Below are 7189 nucleotides of genomic sequence, written 5' to 3' on the forward strand. Positions count from 1 at the left end.
CAGCGAATCAACCTCAACATAGGTGTCACCCTGTTGATCCTGTTTCCACTCTGCACTTAATAGCAATAGCACTCAGACTTATATATCACTTCAGCATGCTTTACTGCCCCCTTTAAGCGGTTTACAGGGTCAGCATATTGCCTTCAACAATCTGGGTCCTCATTTTATCAACCTCGGAAGGATGGTAGGCTGAGTCAACCTTGTGCCGGTCAGGATTGAAGGAATCAAACTCCTGCCAATGTGAGCAGAGTCAGCCTGCAGTACTGCATTCTAACCACTGCGCCACCCTGGCTCATACGGCCAATTTAAGGCCAGCTTCCAGAGAGTACAGGTAGTTCTCGATTTGTGACTGTTCAAAGTTACAACGGCACTGAAAAAAAGGGGCTTATGACCATTTTTCACACTTGTGACCATTGCAGCATCCCCATGGTCACATGATTTACATTCGGATGCGTGACAACTGGTACATATTTATGATGGTTGCAGTATCCCAGAGTCATGTGATCACCTTTTGCAAATTTCTGGCAAGCAAAGTCAATGGGGGAAGCCAGATTCATTGAACAATCGTGAACAATTGCAGTGATCCACTTAACAAACGTGGCAAGAAAAGTCGTAAAATGGGGCAAAACTCACTTAACAAATTTCTCTCTTAGCAACATAAATTCTGGGCTCAATTGTGGTCATAGGCCGAGGGCTACCTGTACTCTAAGCTGACGTGTGATTGCATCGTTGCATGTTCTCTTTTTACTTTTTAGACAATCCCACCCTTGGTAGCCAAATGGAAATAATCCCTTCACTTCTTTAGGATTTTTTTAAAAACCTTGCTAAATAAATTAGCCCCTGGAACAACTTCATCTCAATCTACGTGATAAGCTCAAAAGAAAGCCAGTCCCTGGATAACTAGCTTGTCACCAATCGGCTATGGAACATCTCATTTCAAGTCTCTTCATTTCACAGAGAAGGGATTAAATCATTGATTCTCTTAAATTCCAATCTTTGATGTACGACACATAACTGAAGTGCAGTCCTTTTTCCTTGTGGTGATGCGATATGCCGTTTGGTGATAATTTACCTAGCTTGACCATGACTGTGGAGTTATTTGGAGCTACTTTTTCCATGCTGCCGCTCCCTTTTCTGCCTCAACATCCCCTCCTGCTTCTTAGATGAAAGAGGATTCTTGTACTGTTTTAAAAGAATTGCTCTCTGTTAGCAATTATGAAGCCAAAAATGGACAGCACACCAATCTATACACACAAATATTATTTCAGCCTAACCACATGCTCAATGGAATTGATCCACTTCAGATCAATGAGATATCCTGCAACTCCAGGCACTCTTATCTGGAAGATTTACTTCTGATTGGGCATGTATACAATTGCGCTTCTCCTCTGTAAACTTCGTAAACCAACATAAATGTTAGTCAATTAATGTTTGCGCACTTATGTTCACAAATAGATATTATGATCTTATAGCTCCATAAACTAGGTCTTCTGTGCGTACAATACAGGGTTTGTGCAATTGCAATAGAGGGGCATGTCTTTTTAATAATGGTGTATTAAAATCCTACTGTAAAATTACATTAATTTCTTGTTTCTACAGGTAACAAAACCTATAGGTAGCTTTTTCAGTCAGTGTCATTAAAGCCTAGAAAATGTCTAAGTAAACATCGGCTCCATTTTCCCAACACCCTTTTAAAAAACTGCACTTTTTGCTTGCAAATTAATAATAAAAAAAGATCACTCACATTGTTGTCCCTTAGAAGCTTGAGTGGAGAACAAGTATTTCAACCAACAACGTTACTGAAAATAGTTTTTAATTGTTTCCATTGTATTAGTGGTACAATTAATATCAAAGTATTTACAGCATTTGTCCAGTCTAGAATATATCTTAAGATTGCAATTTAAATTATGATATTGCCAACTACCAACATCCCATGCTTGCGATAGAAATAAAATAATAAGGGGGAAAGTACTAAAATAACATTTTAAACTAAAAGCATCAATTTGTTTTTAAAAAGGGGTGGGTTTTTTTAAGACTTTCCAAATACTAACAAGATAGTTGGTTCTTTTAATGTGAGACCAACATCCTAGAAAGCAGATGTTAGAAGGGCATCAATCCCAAAGTGAATGTCATTAAGATTCCAGCGGATGTTTGTTGCCTTGGTGTGTTCTTTGGGCTGGCCTGTGTGAGGCCCTAAAGGGTTGATTCCAGTGGTGCTATTCAGCCGGTTCTATCCGGTAGCAGTAGCTGCGGGAGGCTCTGCCCATCCGCCCAGACATCATCATGTCCCATTTTTGATGCTCTGCGCGCATGCGCATAAGGCTCTGCACATGTGCAGAAGTGGTACGCTTGAGCGCGCTCGCATTTGCGAACTGGTAGCGAAGGTATGTGAATACCACCACTGGTTGATTCAGTTGAATCAAGGCTCCATTGAAGGGCTCCACTGATGCAGCTCTACAAAACAAATCGGGATTTTAAAAAAATGTGGTTCCATATCTCTCGGCTACATCACAATGACTGCTGGATCCCCAGCTTCTGATGGTCTTCTGCGCATATGTATGCCTGGACAGAAAGCACCCATTTGGATGAGGGTGACCAGGAAAAGCCAAATGGCCAGTTTGGTGTAGGATCATCTCACTTATCCATGTCACGACACTGTCTTGCTCTAGCGAGTGAAGCTGTTTTTCAAATCTTTCTTTTTCACACATTTTGCTATGTTTCCAGACAAGCTTCAGCAGATGTAAATAAGAGCTACGTCCAAGCGGTCTTTCCAATGATTCATAGTTCTTCCATTGCAATTCTTCCATTTCCCATTAAAATGTCCTTCCTAGGATTTCAGTATACGTTTGCTTAGGTAATTAGGCAGACGAACATGATATGACGGTAAGCAATAAAACGGTAAGTAACTTTCACTAATGGCTTTTAAGTTCAAAGGTTATTTTTTTTTTAATACTAGGATAAAAGCAAACAGGAGAACAAGAATTAAAATACAGTGTCACTAGAACTGTTTGTCCTAGCTATTCAACAATAGGGCTAAAGGGGACATCAGTGCTGTAAAAGTTACAGGTTGTCAATTCAACTAAACAAATGAGGTCCAGTCGTGGAAGTTTCTTAATTTAACACTTACCTCTTTCAGATTTTACTATGATTTCTGGAGGCAGGATTCCTTAACATACCAGTGCTAGTTCTAGGCAGAGGTGGGTTTCAGCAGGTTCTGACCAGTTCTGGAGAACCGGTAGCAGAAATTTTGAGTAGTTTGGAGAACCAGTAGTAGAAATTCTGACTGGCCCCACCCCCATCTATTCTCTGCCTCCCAAGTCCCAGCTCAGTGGTCGGCAAGCCACGGCTCGCGAGCCACATGCAGCTCTTTGGCCCCTTGAGTGTGGCTCTTCCACAAAATACCAAAAAGTCCACAAAGTGCCGAAAAGTCCTTCAGCCAGTGAGAAGAAAGCTGCGCATGCACGAAGATGGCAGCAGTGACCAGAGATCTTTTCGGCGCTGTGCGCCAGTGGCTGGGTAGAAAGATCAAAAGGCGCAGAGCAGCCTTTAATTAGGTAAAATAAAACAAACCACTGAGGGAAAGAGCCCACTGAAGAGTTCGCTCAGGAGCGACGCCAGGAGGAAGGCGGCTGGGTTGGAGGGAGGCATAGCCCAAGCTCTCTGGAATGGGTAAACAAGTATGGAGAGGTGAACGGGAGTGGACTTGGCCCTCCGCGTGTTGCATCCCCCTCCCCCTACTTTTTAATTGTAGTTAAAAAGAACTAATTAAGTTAATAACAATGTACCTACCTATATAGTATAAGTTTAAAAAATTTGGCTCTCAAAAGAAATTTCAATCATTGTACTGTTGATATTTGGCTCTGTTAACTAATGAGTTTGCCGACCATTATCCCAGCTGATCGGGAGGGCATGGGGATTTTGCAGTAACCTTCCCCTGGATTGAGAAGGGACTGGAGATTTTACAGTATCCTTTCCCCCGAGTGGGGTGGGAATGGAGATTTTACAGTATCCTTCCCCTGCCATGCCCACCAAGCCACGCCCACCCAAGTCATGCCATGCCTAGCAAGCCACACCCACAGAACCGGTAGTAAAAAATTTTGAAACCCACCACTGGTTCTACGTGAATACATTTTCCCCATCTCTCTATATTTTTTCCTCTTCTAATCAAGGTTTGCTTGTAGGTAATATAACCGAGAAGAATATTGATAATCTTTCTTCTGGTAATTCCAGGTGGGCATCTAGCATTGCCAATAATTTCTGTTCCTTTATGAGTGTCTTCAGTTCCAGGAGTCCATATTATATATATGTATGTTGATGCGAACTATCCACATATCCCTTCTTTCCAAATGTTTTATGTCAGTGCTTTTCTTGTCCTGTGCGTATGCGTGTATCTTTTTGCATTATTGGTAGTAGTACATTGTAGCTTTACTTCCAAATTAAATATGGTTAGGCCCTAATAAGTTCCTACTACTTAGGGTCAATGATTTAGAATCTGAACTGAGAATTGTTTTTTTCCAAGCTTAGCCTTTAACTTGTTTTTTTCCTTATCACTGTCCCAAACTGCCTAGAAAAGTAAAGAATTTTTATACATCTTGAACCAATTTTACAACGCCTGTATTTGAAGGGGTCCATTTGATGCATGGTTTTCAATTATTGCTTCTTCAAAGTCAAGAAGATTGCAAATGAATGCGATGATCATTATGTTTCCCTCTTTTTTTCTCAAATTAAAAATAATTTTTGTGCACGTTTCGGAATGCTTATGCCTCTGCCAGTTTGCCAAAAAATTTGAAATCATGTTTTAATTTTAACTTGAATAAAAAACTTGGAAACTTAGAACCAGGTCCTACACATACTTAGCCAAAACTCAACCCCATTTTGTTCACTGGAGTCATTTTCTGTGTTGATAAGATTGAGAAATCTTGGGAAAAGAGGTAAGATTTATTTTAGAGAGCACAGAGCAGTTTTGCAAATAAATGCACAGTACAGCAGGTCATGGGAGGTAGAGAAATCTTGGCTACCTTGAACCTTCCTTGGGGTTGATAATTTCTCTCATTTGTCTGAAGTGGTGTAGGGTTTCCTGCCTAAGCAGGGGGTTGGACTAGAAGATCTCCAAGATCCCTTCCAACTCTGTTATTCTATTCTATTCTATTCTATTCTATTCTATTCTATTCTATTCTATTCTATTCTATTCTATTCTTTGTAAATATGTTTACAGGCATTTCACTTCTCATTCTTGTTGCCCATTTTGGTTATAACCGAGAAGTAAAAATGTTGCAAAAACCTGTTCTTCCTTAATAGATTAATGAAAACAAATGGAGTAATTGCTTTAGTGATGGCAATGCCCAATGTTTTCATTGATTAACTGTATTCTGTCCAACATGGCAAAAAACCAAAACCTCTTTGGAGAGAGAGAGAGAAAAAAGCATGCCTCAGAGATTAAAGGTTTCTTTTTTAAAAAGTGGTTTGCCTTAGAAATGGACATCCTTATCCCGTTCGAGTGGATATACTCACACGTGCATGACTAACATTGGATCAAGATTTCTCATTAAAAGTTCGGCCTGCTACTGGGGTACCTAATCTTTTCTCTCTGGTGTTTCAAGCGAAACAGCATGCAATGTCTATGGATGCCACAAGATGCTGCTGTATACAATCAAACCTTCCATTTCTGCTACAGAGTGAAGCAAAGATGGCTGGCCACAAACTTTTAGTAGAGCTAAAGAATGTGATTCTTCTGAGAATGAATCACAATGGCTTATTGTAAAACATGGAGGGCAATCCTTTGAGCCATAAATCAAATGACCTTAAAAAAAAAATCTAAACTTTTGGGGCAAATTTAATTTCACTGTCTGGCTAGGTTAACCTTTCTCAACTTGGTCCTGCAACTTCCAAAATTCCCAGCCAATTTACTTGGAGAATGAAAGGTTGGGGAATTATACATTTCAATTTTTATAAATCTATTTTCCTCGCATGTTTCTCAACTCCGTTTGCTTAAACTGTTGGTACTTTTTGCCTTTGTGCTGTTTCTTTTAGAGTCAGGCACGCTCATGTGGGTGATGGCTTTGATGGGAAGGCTTAAGGCTTAAGGCTTTGTGTGCCTGGAGTACTAAATTATACCATGGGTTGTTTAATTTTTGATTATCATGGTGTATAAATTTAGCCATTGTGGTTTAACAACCATAACTTTTAGAATAGAGTAGAATAGAATAGAATAGAATAGAATAGAATAGAATAGAATAGAATAGAATAGAATAGAATTCTTTATTGGCCAAGTGTGATTGGACACACAAGGAATTTGTCTTTGGTGCATATGCTCTCAGTGTACATAAAAAGACACGATACACTCGTCAAGAGTCACAGGGCACAACACCCAGTGACAGTTATACGGTACAATAAGCAATCAAATCATACTAGGAAACAATATCAATATAAATCACAAGGATACAAGCAACAAAGTTACAGTCATGCAGTCACAAGTGGGAGGAGACGGGTGACAGGAACGATGAGAAGACCAATAGCAATAGTAATGCAGCCAATGTGAATAGTTTGACAGTGTTGAGGGAATTATTTGTTTAGCAGAGTGATGGCATTCGGGGAAAAACTGTTGTTGTATCTAGTTGTCTTGGTGTGCAGTGCTCTATAGTGTCGTTTTGACGGTAGGCGTTGAAACAATTTAGGTCCAGGATGTGAGGGGTCTGTAAATATTTTCACAGCCCTCTTTTTGACTTGTGCAGTATACAGGTCCTCAATGGAAGGCAGGTTGGTAGTAATTCTTTTTTCTGCTGTTCTAATTATCCTCTGAAGTCTGTGTCTGTCTTGTTGGGTTGCAGAATGACAGTTTAGGTGCAGATGACAGACTCAATAGTTCCTCTATAGAACTGTATCAGCAGCTCCTTTTAGGGCTTAGTGTATTATATAAACCCAACTCTTGTGGCTTATTCAGATACCATTTTTAAATAATCATTTAGTATGATGTGTGAACTTATTCTAAGAGTTAACATCTGGGAAAGGTTATATATTTTTTGTTTGTTTGTTTGTTTCAGGGATTATTCAGAGTTTCCCAAAGACTTTTTATATGCCATGCCTGGAATACTGGAGGAATCTTAGGCCTAGTTTCAGTCTGTGGCCCTGCTTTCCCCAATTTGATGCCCTCCAGAGCTATACTGTATGAATTAATATTCATGTCATTCCT

The sequence above is a fragment of the Pantherophis guttatus genome, chromosome 3, assembly GCF_059756535.1.
Source record: "Pantherophis guttatus breed Tessera chromosome 3, ASM5975653v1, whole genome shotgun sequence".
In the NCBI taxonomy this organism is placed as follows: Eukaryota; Metazoa; Chordata; class Lepidosauria; order Squamata; family Colubridae; genus Pantherophis; species Pantherophis guttatus.